General features: G+C 40.3%; 1 protein-coding gene across 2 annotated transcripts in view; it reads left to right on the top strand.

Annotated features, from left to right (window-relative positions):
- Positions 1–17,546, top strand: part of LOC139780992 (uncharacterized) — a 40,313-nt gene that overhangs the window by 10,260 nt on the left and 12,507 nt on the right. Inside the window, exon 1 of one of the 2 annotated variants that reach the window (XM_071719746.1) lies at positions 11,112–11,277. The exons of the other annotated variant lie outside the window; for it this stretch is intronic. The gene's annotated coding sequence lies outside the window, so the exon portion shown is untranslated. Of the gene's footprint in view, positions 1–11,111; positions 11,278–17,546 lie in introns of those variants that run through there. 2 annotated transcript variants of the gene reach the window in all.

The raw sequence follows: 17,546 nt of genomic DNA, 5'->3' as shown, positions 1-17,546 counted from the left end.
TCATAGCTTAATAGTTTGTACTAGCATCGAAATGGAGAAGCGCGTCCTATTTAAACTTTAACGAAACTCGCGAGACGTATTTTTATTCCGGAATCGAATGAATTTTTATGAGCCCGTTGACTTGTGATCGATATACGTACACTCGATCGCGGATAGCGAATTTTAATGAGCGAACAACGGAGCGGACAGAGCGAGTAATCTCTCTCCCATTCTCTCTCTCACTCTCACTCTCACTCTCACTCTCACTCTCACTCTCACACTCTCAAGCTGAATCGTCAGCATTGGATTATCTGGCACGAATCCATCGAACGAACGGTTTGACTTATCAAACTTCAGCCTTTCATTCGTATTAAAAATCGAAAAAGCACGAATTAAATGCATAGAATGGAACTACGTACACATAAAGTATTAATAACAGTGATCGTTCTTGCGATGACATCATTACGTTCGCGATTAACACTGAACTTGAAAGCTGTTTGCTCGTTCTCCATCAACATCTTTTGCATGTATGTCGTTTTCGTGTACGTCGTCAATACTATTAAAGTCGAATTTTCATAACGCTTTAATAATTAATTTAAATAATCTTGTAATAACAACATCTCTTCACAATCACAACGTTATATATGCAATATATGGAATTGTCTATGAATATTCGATAATAAAAAACACATTTTTGTTTGAGAGCTATAATTGAAGCTATAGTTATATGTACGTTGTAATCCTCTGTTATTAAAGAATATTGAGATATACATCATTATCAAATTATCGTTCATCGAAATGTACAGGGTGTATCACACCACCGTATAAATCATAGTACGGTGACGTCAAAACTATTTGAACGCGAAATGTTTTCGATTTTTCGCGATCAGATCGATTTCGCTAAAAATCGAAGCACGCGAGCGCGTTTATGAGCTTTTGTATTTCACATAACTTTTTAAATTATCATACTGCGGGGAAACTTACACGCCGCGCCGCGCCGCGCCGCGACGCGAAAGACGAGAGAACAAAGTTACACTTGCACACAAAGTTATATCTCTAAAGCTGGTCGGCCGTCCGGCCGGTATCAGTTACGTAGCAACTGATTAAAAACCACATTCGTCCGTTGAGAACAGTACAACGAACGAGACAATACGAAGGAAGATCAGTGGCGTCTAGTCTCCGCTAATCGGACGCTCGCCGCTCGCCGCTCGCCGCTCGGCACAAGAGTATCCGCGCCCCGCGCCCGGAGACTCCATCGCGATCGATAAAAGGGTGTTCCGTAATTTGTTTTATCGTATGTATTTTTTGCGCATAACGCATCGGTAAAATTGAATTACATAAGTAAGACGCGAAAAGATTAAAATTAACAAAATTATGCCTAGCATTTTCCGTAAAGATTCCGATCATTTATAAGTTTAAGCGAAATATGATAGTGGTATGAAGGCTTCGACTCACACACGTAGCGGATATTATAACAAGTGGGGCTCACGTAACAATATTTGCCGAGCAGCGCGAATTTACTGACACAAACGTGACTTCTTCCGACACTCTAAAACAGTCGGTGTTCGACTTGACTGTCTTGACTGGTGCGAGGTGCGAGGTGCGACTAAGACCGTAGAGTTCGATACGACACACACACTTACGTTATTGGAAATTCCGAAACATTCACAGAGAATCTGCCATCGTATAGATTTATCTAGACTTAGAGTTATTAGAGGTCTGTGCGTGAAATCTCGCGCGCAGCGCAAACATTATTGGCCAACTATTATATAATCCATTCATCTTTCGTCGATAAACTATCTGTAATTTAGCTCAACTATTTGCAATCGAAATCCGCAAACTGTTTCGAACAATGAACGAAATGTCCGGCGTAAGTTACGCGGCACAATATGGTGTCCCTCGTATACCGGGTGTCTCCCTTGTCAAGGCATTTATTTCCATTTACGTCGTGTACTTGTGTGTCCTTATGCAAAATCGTGGCCTTTATCTCACGGATATAGGCTCTTCATGCGTCAGTCGCGTGACACGAAACTGCTGCACGTACGAAGGATTTGTGCTCGCATATGACGTATGCGATATCTCGGACGTACGACCAAGAAATATGCACATATATCCTGCGCACGGTGGCGAATGCTGTTGCTGATAAGATTACGATAATGGCAGTCTTGGCTGTGAACGTTTTAAAGTGATAACTCGATTTGTAAAAGTCGCTCGTGCGCGTTTTTTAAGTCTTAAAAATTAAACACAATATTGCTATATTATTTCAACCAACTAACGCGAAAAGGCTTTTGGATCTTAGTCTATTTTTTTAATAGCCTTATAAAATTAAGATTTTCTTAAATGTCGCAACATGTATACATGTATACATTGATAAGAATTATGCTCTGCTCCTATATATATATATATATATATATATATATAACTGTTCTTTATCGACAGAAATAATGTTTTGTTAATATACGCTAACATGATTTTATAATACTTTCTACGATAACGCGCAGCTGTTGCGCGAGAATCCGACATTACTCCGTTGACTATGCGCGACATTCGCAGAGCCATGTATATCCATCGTAAAACGGCGCTGTAATAGTCAGCATCTAACAGCAGAAAAGACATCTTCATATTCAATTGAAAGTCGGAAAAAACTTTTACACTAATCTCGACTACGAAGGTGCGCACAATACTCGCGTTTACGCACACGCATACATACCCACATCTCACAATTAGGCTCGTTGTGGCGCGCACGTGCGCATATTTAACGCGCGATAGCCGTTAATCACCGTCCGTCGTCTTCCTGAAGGCGATTAACCTGCCCTGCCGATTGGCGGTACGCGAAGCATTTGCACACTTTCAATCATCTCTTCGAGTTAGTTAGCGAGTTAGTAATCGAGAAAGTGAGTTTAGATCGCGATATCTTTTTCTTTCAACGCCTAAATTTTCAAATTAAAAAATGATGTTTTTAACTCAATATAAATATAAAAGATATTTGGAGTAATTACTAAAAGTAAAAAATTTTATTTTATTGACATTTACGATATAACGACGTGTGTGTATCTAAATTTAACATTGATATTGTGTAATAAATATTATTACACATATTGACATAATAGCGACATATAAATCTATCTACGATGGTAAATTATTACGCATCAACTGATGCGTTAATAAGGCATAGTAAGTAATGAACTGTTACGTTTTTATATCTATATCTATCTCGAAGTGCTACCTTGGAGTAGCCATATACTCGTGCGTATGTATATAGTAACGAGTAATGAAGTAACGCGTAGTTATCGCGCAGCCTTTGCATTGCGCGATATGTGATATTTGACAAAACATGCGGATATACTGTAAGACGTAATTATCAAGCTTATTTCGTCAGTCCCAAGAAAGTCAGTATCAAGAAAAACGAGAAGGTAGTAACCTTGCGCACTTAAATCGCGCTGTATGAAAATTGCATCTTACGAGGCGCATGTCTTTAAATTATTCGAATTGAATTTTCTCGTAAGTAAACTCAAGAAAAGTATACTCGGAACACCGCACACCAAGTCTTTACCTCGAACTTACGATGTTAGCGCAAATTTCAGAATGACGCCTCGTAGAAACGTAGAATTTGGCACCAAGCGGAAACATGTTACGTCAGCGTATGGAGAATTCGCGCGAGTTAACTTACATTAGTACGGGACATACACACGCGTATTTCTATCTTCCATCAAAGATGCTGTTCTCAGAAAAATATCGAATAACATCTTTCGACGATTCTACAGTGAGATATATTAGATGTTAATAGAGGAGGGAAAATGAGAGCGAAACGTGAACAAAATATAGTGTAGAATTGTCGATAATACGCGCTTGCAATATGTTTGTAGAATATTTTAATTAATACAATAGAAACATCACGTATACATATACATTGCAAGCGCATATAATAAAGCGCAAAAGAATGTAATTCGCATAATGAAGAAGTTTCTCAGACCCTTATTTTACTTATTTTACTTTGTTTTAATTAATTTGCTGTACGATAATGGAAACAACATTGATCAAAAGATGAAGTTGTACGCATTAACATAAATTGACATGAATAATTTGATGAAAAGTATCATTACATCACATTCATATATTTACTAATTGTAAATCAAAATAAGAGTCGCAAAGAGAATCGTCATATCTTGATGTGAAATGTGACGGGGGTGGTGGTATAAAGCATCATTTATGTTAAAATGCACAATTGTTTTATATTTTTGATTGGATATATTAAAACAGTTTTGTACACAACAGATTTTTTTCAATATACAACAGTTTCTCGTGCGCTGGCGCGTGCATTTGGCGACTATTTTTACCCTTTTTTTTTTAAGGTAATTTTTTATGTTAATAACATAGTCCTGGGCCACTACTTGGCAGAAGCGCGCAGGGGAACTATTTAACAACGCGTTGGACGTACTAAAGCGCGGCGCGAGCTCATCAGTGAGCACTAACGTACAGTAGCGGCGTTTTAGGACATGCATGGAGTGAAGGATGCTCGTTCGCTCGCGCGTGCTACTCGCGCTTCGTCATAAATTTAGCGCACTGATCTCATTCCGCGGTGAATCCGTCGACAAAAATAGCAGCAACCGCCACGACGCGCTCCGCGACTTGGAGCTTGGAGCAGTTGGAGCGGCCACGTCGCGCCGCGCCGCAGCGCGCCTCGCGTCATTCGTGAGGCGCACGCGCTTCGGCGCATTTACCCCTGGAATGCGCGACTGTGTCGGAAGGGGCGAACCACCCCCGCGGAACCGACTCGTACGAATAACCCGTGGGCGGAGGTGCGGCGCGGAGATTCCGCATAAAGGCCGATGACTCTTTGTTTTGGGAGAATCCCGCGACGCGACGCGACGCGACGCGACGCGACACCCGCTTTTCTGTCACTGACCTTCCGCGAGTAGAGCCGCGCGCGGCACGCGATAGGACGATTCTTGCCTGCCTGTCCGCCTGTCCGCCTGTCCGCGCCATGCCATGCCACTCCGTGCACGTTACTCGTTCTGTCTATAGCGCGATGTTCCGTTAGCCGCGACATCGGGGATTAGCGCGTCTTAACGTCTTAACCCCCCTCCTTCTCGAGTAGCGGCACGCGGCGCGGCGATTCTTCGATTCTTGTACCATGTCCGATATAAAGAAGATATATCTATAGTAATGATACATAAATATGGCGTCCTTTATGCACTCTATACTAATTTGCAGCGTATTTTCCGTTTTTTTCGAATTCATCAGTAATTGTCGTCAGATGTGTCGTAAATAACGATGACGACAAACCTCGTTTCTTTCAAGAGAACTCCTTTTTTCAATATCTTATTTCACTTATTTGTCCAAGAACAGCTAAAGAAAATTTCTTGAGAATTTTATCGCTGCTGATTTGATACATGTATAAATGATATAACGTTGAACATTAAGTACATTTGTTTGTAAGAAAAATTTATTTTTATTAAATGTAACACCTCTCTAGTTTCCTTATCAGAAACAATATCAATGCAAAAGATATTAATATTTTTCTTCAGAATTCGAGGTTTTTTTTTTACAATTTATAGATTTGAGACTTAGGATCCTCGAATTAAACTGCATATGCGCGAGAACAAGCGACTCGTTAAAAAAGTTCAGATATGTAACGGATGAGAATGAAACGCTTAAAGGCAATAATTGAAGGCAGTCGTCATCGAGTCGCGTGACAAGTCAAGCGAACCATAAGGCACTCTCATGCTGCATGGCACAGATCCAAAAACATTCCCGTGAAGTGAAGTCCGAAGTGTATTCAAAGGATGCTTTTCGGTTTTACGAGCTGTAAATGTAGCTTACATATCGCGCGCAGAATACGTGTCAGAGACGGAAAACGCGACTCGCGACTCGCGACTCGCGACTCGCGACTCGCGCCTAGATTGACGCGAATAGGCATAAGCGCACCAGAATAATTATTAACACCCTACGACGATTACGTCAACGTCTGTTGCGTACGCTGTACGCGATGACACGCATCTTCGCGGAAATTCGCTGTTCGTTAGCGTCATCACCTCGTCCGTGTTTCTTCGTTTCTTCGTTTCTCGTGATTGGCGTGTATGTGCCTAACGTTGATTATGATACACGTCTTGAACCGAGTTTTCCATTTTGTCTTCGCGGAAATTGATGATAAAATAAAGAAAAATGACAGCTCCGGATAGCCAAGTATCCAAATTGCGGTAGTTACCGAAGATAATCGAAATTATTAACTATATAATTAATTTTTTATCAACTTAGTCGATGATAGAAGATCGAAGGCAAAAATATATTCGTTGATACATGTCTATGACATATTATAACAAATGTATGAGAGTCTCACACATAGGAGTCTATTGTGCGAGAGCGCAACATTAGAGCAAAGAATCATTTGTATCGCGGAATTGTAAGCACTGTGCACTGCACTCCGTAAAGGAGGTCAATGAAGGACGCGCGCGCGCATGTTGGTATATGACTATAATTTAATAAATGCATGATTTAATTAGTCATAACGTGCGGCGGTAACGCTCACGCTTTTGTCACGATATGCTTAACAATCTTGATGAAGATATATAATTTATCAATAGAGACGATAATGAAGATAACAGCTATAATATTTTTTAATATAAATAGTATATTTATGCGATAATAAAGTAACAACGAACCTAAAGTTAAAGAGGAAAATATAATGGTATGAGAGTTCGAAGCAACGAATTCAAGCGCGAACATGAACGAATTACTACCCGGCTAACTAAGAGTTTATATCCCACTTATTAAAGCTTGCCTACATAAAACTCCAATTTCTCCTGAGTAACTTACTAGAAGGAGTTGTAATTACCAATCCAGATTACAACACATATTCAGATTATTCGAGAAGAAAAGGACGTGTGATAACTGCGATATATAGAATCATCTCTTAAAAGAGAAATCTGGAGGCAGGCTTGCATCTAAAATCCGTCGTATATATGTACGTAAAGTATTTAAATTAATAGAGTGTAGACGTATTATTAATTCTTTTTTTAATTTTAAAGTCATAAAGTTTAAATTCATTTTTTTGCTGTTTATGATTACAGTATTTTATCTTAATATTATTATTATTTCCAATCTTGCCATATCCAAATTGTATATGCTTCGCAATTAAAAAGATATTTCTCGAAAAATTATGTTATATGAATTGTTAATATGTATAAATTTAGATGACATTTTCGATAGTATCGGTAAGCGAAGGAGTATAGCGATTCAATATTTATGCCGAGTTGTGAGTACATTATCTTATGAGGAAGGCACGGTATTTGGAAATATATTATACCATTCTCTCTAATTTATCAGGTTGTCTCGACATAATTTGTGTGTTTTGGTATTACAAAACTGTACTTAATCACGCGATATCGCGTTTAAAACCCAAGCAGATTCCACGTTCATAGAATCGTAAAAAGGTTTACGTGTGAGACTTTTCCTCCACAGCACTCGCACGTAACGTTAATCCGTTTTAACGCTTGACATCGATGGTCTTTAATCCTTGCAACACACTGGCACGGCGTTACGATAAAAACATCTATAATTTCAACACAAAATTAAATTGTTTTCGAATGTATATAATAATTTTCGAATGAGTAAAACACTGCACAATGCTGTAGTTAAAAAGCACTGTAGTACAAAATGTCCCATACGGAAATTTATTTAATACGAAAAGGATTAATAACGCTATTCGATATACAGTGTGTTCAATTTATCCGATTCTCTACTCGTTATTCTTCTCTCGTCGCTGGTTATCTTACGAGCGTAAACGCGTGAAAGAATTGCGCGCACGCATTATCAGCATTACGGCCAATTACCGACGTAATTGGCCGCAAATGCCGTAATTGGCGATCATTAATTCGAAGATCTGTCGAGATTCACTGACAATACTGACAACAATAGCTCAAGAGATACGAGTTCCGTGTAATTTTGTCGTACGATCGATTTGAATGCCGATGGGCAGACGAAAAAGCACGCGCACGCACGCACGCACGCACGCACGTCGCGCGGATAATACCTACGCGAATCGAGCATATGCCGCTCAGCGCCGCGCCGCGCCGCGCCGCTCTGTGACTATCGATATGGGTCTGATTGCGCGAGATAGCCTGGCCCCGATATTCGACTATATGAACACGGTGGATGTATGGGCGCGCGGAATGACTATCGCGCATTCGTAGAAATGCAATGACACGCGCCGACTGTCGATGGAATCGAATAAAAGGCTCATGGTTATGCTATATTGCTATTATAGGCGGGACAAAGAACCCGTTTAACACTTGGCTGAAAATACAGGATGTATTCGGTTTATTCAGTTATGATGTTTTCAATCGCTTCGAAGTCATTGAATCAATGCCGTTTTAGGAAAGATGTTACTTCCACGTTTAAAACACGATTTTAGCGAAAAACGTGAAATATTCCGTAGCATTAGTTGAAATTGTATAGAAATATTTTGTTACTATTTTATATTATTACAGTTTTTGTATACATATTGTGTTTCATTAAATGTAATTGAAAAAATATAATCTCTACATAAAAAAACCACCAAGTGGACGAATATCCAATATGACAATTTTGAAATAAATAAAGGACTCGTAAGTAACGACAAATTAGATAAGTGGACGAGCGAGAGGATATTAAACCGAGTAGAGTAAGTAGAGTCTGCCTAGCTTACGGGTTTGATTCCCGGTTCAGGGATCCCTTGCTTCGAATCCTTACAGCTCCACCCTTAAAACGAGCTGATGATGCGGTGCGATGGTGTTCTATTGTGTATCTACACACAAAAGCTATGACGTTGGGAAACCAAACCTTAAAGACACAAGTCTTCAATGTGTCGTCCCATATGTGAACTATGCTTGTTCAGGGTGAAAACAGACCTTCAATGAGCTTGGATAATTGATCTAAAATTCTAGCAATGTCAATAAGACTTGACACAACCGCCAATGATTAACTAATCTTTGTTTCTCGACTTGCATTATCTATCTATGTATAACTGTCCGACTATGACCTAGAAACAGACAGGTAGTCTCTCGCTAACCAGAGTTAGTCAACTCCGTAAAGGTTAAGACAGATCAATAAAAAAAAAGCTACTCTTAGTCTTCCGCAACCTCTTTTATCTACTGACAATGAGTGCCGGGCAAAATCACAGCTTCGAGATGGATAGTTTTAGCCCCGAATTACGTTTCATACGCAGCCAATTTTCGTTTTCTATATCCGACTTTGTATATTATTAACTCATGTCTTTCATGCGTCAAATTTTTACCTTTTAGGAAACACCGAGTCTAATTAGCTACACAAGTTAAATTGATATACTGTTAATAATGTTCTTAATGTTCGTAAATTCCACAAGAGCTAATCGTTTCCCGACTAGAAAATCTAGTATGAGTTAATTTCAACTAATCAAAATATGACAAATATTAAACGTTTTTCGGTTAAAAAAAATTATATATGCAAAAATTTTTTTATTAAATAAAGAACTTGAGATCTTCGATATCACAGGCATCTAAGCACTCTATTTCACAACTATCTTGTACCTATCTTACAACCCTTTATTACGGTCTATAAGATATCGCCGACGAGGAACCTGTATAGCATCCCGTTTTGTACCCGGTTGGTAGTACAAGAATCTCGAGAGCTCGTCCTAAAGTGTCCCCTGAAAATTCGTGGCTCCCTCTTGCATGCTCGGTGCTTTACGTCGTCAAAGAAAGACGGGCATGGCAACAAGGCGAGCGACGCCGGCGTCTCCCGACCAGCTGGTGGAATGCGTGACGTCATGAGCCTACTATCTACCTACCTACACTAATGTGCCACAAACACGTCTCACCCTTTATCGTCGATGCACTCTCGCTCTCTCACTCTCTCTCCTCCTCATCTCTCTCCTCTCCCCCCCCCCCTCCCCCTCCTCTTCCTTCTCCTTCGCCACCATGGTCTCGACGCTCGCGCGACTCAACGACTCTCGGCACACATACGACGTGTGGCACGCCTACACGAGAGCGTGTGGCACGAGACCCGAACGAGCGATGGAGACGCGATTACCTTTGTGTGAACGATAGCCGAAACGCCACGCTTTGGTGCCGCTGGAATTTCAGATATAATCGTTAACGTGGTCGCCGGTAGTCGGTACAGATGTTTCAGACGTGTAATGTTGTGCGATGCAATTTCGGTACCACTAGCGAGCTGCCGTAGCGAGTGTCACTACGACAATTCGCATGCTCGTACATATACTCGTAACATTGTGACAAATGCCACAGTGAGGTAAAAATATTTGAGCATTTAAGTAGTAGCGCAAGGCGAATTATGGAAGACTGACAATGAGTCGAATAATACTAAAATGCACTGATACCATCATATTACATATTAATTAGATATTAACGTGCGGCAATTTACACGTATACACATATATTTTACGTTTTTTCTTTTATGCACTTAGCTGTAGGAAAAACAATAAAATCATTAGACACAGCTAATATCAATGTGAATATTAAGAATTCAAAGCTCAGCTCTGATTTAAAGAAACTGATTTAATCATTTTTCGTGACAAATGAAAGTCTTGTATCTACACGTTAATTTATTCGAGAGAAGCACGGGAATCGCGGGATACCTATGACGTACAAGAAACATAGAAGGCTATTCTTGAGGCTGTCACGCGCGAATACCTATATTATGTATAGTTATACACCATAGACGACACATTCGTCTCGTACGCAAGGCTTATAAAAATATTTACGATTTAGGGTCGCGGTGAGCAAAGGCGACTCATAATTAGGCGATTCGCTCAACGAACGCGAGCGAGTTTGGCTCATAGTCAATCTCATCGCTATATACACATTCGCAACACATTCGAGCGCACAAACGCGCTGGGCGGTTGGGCGGCTGGGCGGCTGGGCCGCTGGGCCGCGCGTTGGCGCGCGAACGCAAAGAGAGAGCATCCAGTCGTCCACTACTCCACTGCTCCACTCGTCCAGCGTCCAGTTGAGTTGAGTGTGAATGGTGGGAGCTTTTATACATACATGTGTTCTAAGGGTGGGAGTGGCGGGATGATAGCGGGGATAGTCGAGTATCGACGACACGAGCCGATTCATCCCCACCATTTCGTCAGATCTCCGTTTCTCCGTTGCTCTAGTAGTAGTAGTAGTAGTTGGTAGTTGATAGTTGGTAGTAGTCGAGTAGTCGTAGTCGGGGCAGAGAAGACGTACATCGGGTGGGGATAACATCTGCTTTTAGCGTGATTGCCGTGTATCGATGTGACTTTATGGCGCGCGGCGAGCTGCGGGCAACAAAGTAAACGTATGATTCTTAATGTGCCATGCCGCTGCGAAATTCGAGGCCGTTGCGACACTGCGTAGCACGCGCGCGCTCGCGGAAGGTCACGAGAGAGTTGTTCCGGATAACCGGAGTTTCCGATTGGTCAAGATTCGACGTACGTGCGTCTGTTATTTTTATCGCAACGCGGCGTGGACATGCACGATGTGTGCGTCCAAGTTGAAGCTCGCAAATTCTGTCTCGCGATTTCGATCTGCATTATCTGCAATGCCGAAAGAACGCGATTATTATATCATATCGAGCCTTTCTAACGTACCATTATGAAAGAGAGATTTTATTGATTAATAGTACATCTAAATTATAAGAGTATTATACATATAAATATATGTATGCAGAGAACGAGTTCTCTGACGAGTGTAACTTTATAAAAAATTGAAATATATGTTGTGAGTGGAAAACATTTTATTAGCATCTTGGAGTAAGCTCTCCATTGTAACAATTTCCCTTTTAAAAGGAATCCATTTTATTAATATGCGCAAGATAAATTGCGCGATGTATCACTCGCAATTAATCAATTAAGAGCTTAAAAGCACCAGAGCGATTTTCCATCCATCGCGCGCTCTCATCTCGCTCCGAAATAAATATGGATGATTCTGCATTTTTACTGCATATTCATGCATTGCGGGTCCATGGTACACCATTCAAACACTGAAATGTAATATCTCATCGATTTGATTCATGAGGGTGTTGGCGATTATAATTTATAATTGAAGACCTTGTATAAAAAATTGCATCTTGTTTTCTTTTTCTTGTCAAGCTTTAAAATTGTTGCCACGTTCATTGTTCATTAAATGCATCTTGCACTAAAGTAAAGTTTTCAGAAAGTAGAAATAAGGCGTGTTTGATTTCTTATTTCTACATATTTCATATTCCCTATTCATACAACTTATTTCTTTTTAAATGAGAGAGAGAGAGAGAGAGAGAGAGAGAGAGAGAGAGAGAGAGAGAGAGAGAGAGAGAGAGAGAGAGAGAGAGAGAGAGAGAGAAGGCGAAAGTTTGAAAGCGTATGGTAAAAGAGGCAAATTGTATAACGTTTATCAATCTAAAACTGGAACATGAAGAGTTGGTTGCTCACTGAGATTATCTTTTGTGAATCGACGATTTGACTGGTGATGACACATTTTGGCAGATTATTTGCACTATGACCGCTTCTGTCGTTAATTACCAGATAACGCGGCGCGAAGTGCGACGCGTGAAATCAGTGATTCGGAGAGTAAGTATAATGTCGATGTCGATGTCGACGTCAACGACGACGCTCCACGCTCTATGCTCCAGACTCCTTTCACGCATTCTCAATGTTACCGAACCTGCTCGCGACGGTGCAATAGCAATAGCACACGCACATTCCGCGCCGCAGTGAATTCGAACAGATTTCCGTTTTCATTAAATTCTCTAACCTGTTGCACGATCTTTGTTATTCTTAGAGAAAACATCTATATTTTCATTTCCGGATATGTCTTCAAGCGAGTGATAAGTGATACACTATTAAGATACACGCGCGTCTAAACTGCGACTCGAGCCTAGGTCGGAATATCGCAATAACAGTATAACGTTCATAAATGTCCCTCTATTGCATATTGTTGTGTGTTAATTTACAATCTTCTTACATTGACAAAGATATTGTCTTGTATTGGCAAACAGTTATACTAATTTTTTTTTTCCTTCTATTTTCTTCTACTAAATTTATAATCATAAATGTTTTTATATACTTGATATACAAAATACTTGACAAAAAACTTAATTTATTCCCGTTATCGTGCCGCGATACGCTCATAATTAGCTTGCACATCACAAAATATCGTAACAAAAGACCATGATAGCGCGGTCTATGTAAATTGAAATACTTGATCACCGTGCTACACCGTGAAACTTTCGTAATCGTCCTTATCGTCAACTCAATTTCGATGTTTCGCAAAACTAAAGCAAAACTGACAATATCATGACGAGCTTTATGATACTTTTCGCCAATGACTCGCGTTTTCCTCTTTAGCGCTTTAATTATTGGCTGACAAAGTAGCGCGGCAAATTGTCCGAAAATGATGGATGTTGAAGGAATCTTGAGGGAACAGGGAAAAGTTGCATTCTCTTCTCGAGATATCGCGTGAACGGCAGAGAAAACAAGTAGGTAGGTAAGAAAGAGAAGCTCACGTTAGAGTCGAAATATAACATCGTAAATCGGATGGATCGCCGTAAAACTCGCTCTATACCAAAATTCTTACCTTTGTACATCTTTACTTATTTGTTTTTTACTTATTTACTTATTTATATATTTACCACATATGAAGACGCTATTGACATATGTGTATCACATGCTACTGACATATGCATATACATACAGCTACGAAATTATTTATACAATAACATTTAACGTTTTTATTTGTCACAAGTTGCTTTCACGTTAATGTCGCGTTCAAAGCGTTAAAAGCGCAGTTTTGGCGATTATTTAATGGACTTCGAAGTGTGTTCTTTCCTTTGTCAAGCTGTATAAACTCGGCGATTCTTCCACAACCTCGTTCTAAATACGATTTTTTTTCTGGCGCATCGATATCTTCGCTCATTGCAACTGCGAGAGAAAGTCGTACGAATAGTCACCGAGTCACGGCCTATTTAGTCGCACAGCTCTACACAATGTCGTCGAGAACGTATGTACGCTCTCTAAATCGGTGGAACAGCAGAATGCAGTGCTATTTTTTTCGTAATAAAGGCGAAGCCAACCAGATCGGCGACGAACGGTCGCTAAATAATTAAGTCGTAAGAAATAAGAAAGAAATTGACATTACATTGCACACACTCATACATCACGTAATAATCGTGAGAGATTTTCATAGATTTGAAATGAATCTTGGATTGTATCTGCGAATAAGAAACTACTATTATAGTGCGTAAATTCGATCGATCCTAAGGCACATTGATGATCCAGTCGACTCTATTTAAATGATTTTAGCAATGAGATTTTACTCAAACAGATTCGACAATTCCGGAAAACGACTTAAAACTTGTTTCATCGTAAGCAGACTCGTTTCCATGTAGGACGCGATACCGTTCGTTTCGCGAGAGCTGCTACACAATTTTCCGTTCCTTTCCCGGCTACTCTCTACTCTTCTTCGCCCTCCCCGCGATTCGCGAACCAAGAGACACGCCATATTCTATTCCGTGATGGGAGCTTCGTTACCACGCGTGCGGCGACGACGAAATTCTTATCGTGATGGAGCCGATATATCGATTGCTCCGATTGCTCGCATTCCCGCGACAGGAAGGCTTGGCACGACACTGGGGGGAATATCTTAAGTAAACGCCACCTCGGATGCTGATCGTGACGATACGCTTTATTTACTCCAGAAGAGTTAGCTCTTACCCTCTTACGACCATGCAAACTTTGCGAGATATTACAATTATGAAAGTATTGCGTCGATACGTCGCAACACGCAGTCAGCGCTGAAGAGATTTGTTTCTTTTATCGCTCGACGACAAGTGAAAGTTGTTGCGTGAAATTAGCGAACTTGTTGGAATCCTCATCTGTATCAGAACCATATAAGGCAGATCACTGTTTAGGTCTTTGCTAAATTAAAACGTTTACAGTCTCTCTCTCTCTCTCTCTCTCTCTCTCTCTCTCTCTCTCTCTCTCTCTCTCTCTCTCTCTCTCTCTCTCTCTCTCTCTCTCTCTCTCGCTCTCTCTCAAAACTATAACACACACGCTCAAACGAAACTTAGGAAGCATAAATACCTCGTTAATTGTAAATATGTATAATAGCGATATATAAATGTCTCCGCGGATTGAGAGTAAATTTTAAAACATCTGTAAATACAACTACAATCTTGCACAAGATTAATACAACATCCGCGATATGTGAGATAAATAGGATACACCAGATATAAATAGATATGACTGTCGTGCGTCCTTTAATTCAGTCATCGATTTAATCTTTCAAACGAGTAAATTTGTTATTCAAACGAATATGTCTGCTTATTTATATACATATATCAAGCTCTATCTTTTCTGGATGTACGCATGTATCTGAATTTATAACAACGTAGCCATTCACAAAGAACAAGTAACTTTCGCGGTTTAGACACGATAAACTCTATGGGTAAAACATTTTCGGTATTTTATCCAGATTATCGTAAAATGAGATAAAGTTGGTAAATCCTTCAAGAGGAAACATACATATTTTACACGATAGTAAAATTAACTGTCAATATAAAACGTTAGTATCGTTAAAAAAAATTATGGTATCCGCGTTGACGTTTTGAAAGGAGGGACACACGTTATAGAAAAAGGTAATATTGGTCATTGCGCATCGTGTAAATTTAGTATAAATTTAGTATAATTTTTTCTACGTTTCTCTTCAAAAACTCATCGGTACGCGCGACGTGTGACGCTCAACATTGCGCTGACAACGTTTCCTCATCGGTCGCTTTACGACGCATTTCAAATCGGTGGTTAATAAACCCATAAGCTAGCTAATACTCGAGCGTATATATGTTCATTATACGAAATGTCTAGGAATGATCGCCGTAAAGTAAGATTCCAAAACATAGAAATTAGAGATTAAGAAGATACTATCATTTTTCGAAATTTTTAGAAGCAATTTTCAATCTATTCGCTTGTATAGATAGATCTTTCGAAAAAAATTGAAACCTTGCAACGAACTTATTTACGGCTTCCAGTGACCTAACCTAGTAGTAACCTAACCTTACAGATAAAAAAAATGCCTTTTCATTATTCGTCTTATTATAGGTACCCAATATTGATTTCAAACGTTTGAGAGCGGTTGCTTATTGCTGTCAATTTTCTAATGCACGTCGAGCACTCATTCTTCAAATAAATTCCTGTGCGTACTACATTATTTCCTAATTATGTACATATATAAACTTTGCAGATATTGGTTAAAATTTTACTGTATTTAGTGTGACGAAAATATGGTAATAACGCAAGATTAATATAGGCAGGGATAAGGGAGAAGAGGGAGAAGGTTGGTGAGGAGTGGGAGGAAAGAGAGGAAGGTAAAAAAAAGTCCCTCTTGAAATGGGCGACGCGATGCCAGCAGCACTCTCGCGGATCACCGTCCGCGAGATTTATTTATAAGCCCGCGGTCGAGCACGATTTCTTTTTATCCATTGCATTCCTTCCAAGGCCCCGATGGAGAACGGATCGAGCATCGAGCCGTCGTCATGGCCGTTTATTCGTTCCCGCGCGCCGCGCGGCGCGCGAGATCGCTTTCCATCTCTCTCATTCTCTCTCTGCTCCTCTCTGTTCCCCGGCTCCCCGCTCGCTCTCGAGTCTCGTTCAATATGGCACCGTCCGCCGCCGCTGCTACCACTACCACTACCACCACTACCACCGCCGCCGACGCCACCGACGCCGCCGACGCCGCCGACGCTACCGACGCCGAACGTCTCTCGTTTCGGCGGAATATCGATAGCGTACCGAGCGTACGCCGACCGAACGACGGGGTACGGAGGCTGCCCGTACGCTCGAATAACGCTCACGAATTATGAGCTGCCGCCCTACACTACTACGTCCGTTACGTGATTATCCGAGTTATCCGGAGCATACGTAATACGCGGCTATTGACTGGCGCGTTCCACGAACGCAAAAGTGCAGCAAACGCGGGACATTCCGTTCTCGCTGCATCGCGCTTTTACTAAATTAGCTCGATTAGTTATCCAGTAGGCAAGGCTTTCTCGTAACAAGCGGAGAAAGAATTGTTAAATGTTATATGTAACAAACGTACCCATGCGCGTGCACCGTGATACTTCCGTTATTCCGTGATACTCGAGAAGCTAGATCTATCTATTCTATAATTCCATATATATGTATAATAGACTCACATTATTCGTATGAAATATCGTAGATTAGATATCTCTAAAACAATTAATCACTTAAAAATCTCTTGATAAATGCCAGATTCAGTTGTGGGTTAAAGTGATTTTAACTGACCTACAACTGAAATTCAATTGACTAATTAAAAAACTCAAGTTGCTTAAAATTTATTATGATAAGCAGAATTTCCCAATTGCACAATTGTAAAGAATTTCCTTTGCAAAAGTCTCGATCTAATGTTTTTCTTCGAAACTAATGTTTTTGCAATTTAATTTTTTGAAACGTAGGCAAGTTTCTATCGGATTAAGATACGATGAATATACCTGGTACAGTGCAGGCGCAAACATGTTCACAGTGAGAAACATCGTTTACGGTTGTGCAGCGATCGAAGCTCGTATTGTGGTTTTCG

Source organism: Temnothorax nylanderi, unplaced genomic scaffold, assembly GCF_030848795.1.
Source record: "Temnothorax nylanderi isolate EJ_2023f unplaced genomic scaffold, tnyl_v1.0 TNYL_tig0309_pilon, whole genome shotgun sequence".
NCBI lineage: Eukaryota > Metazoa > Arthropoda > Insecta > Hymenoptera > Formicidae > Temnothorax > Temnothorax nylanderi.
This window is presented reverse-complemented; position numbering and strand designations above follow the sequence as displayed.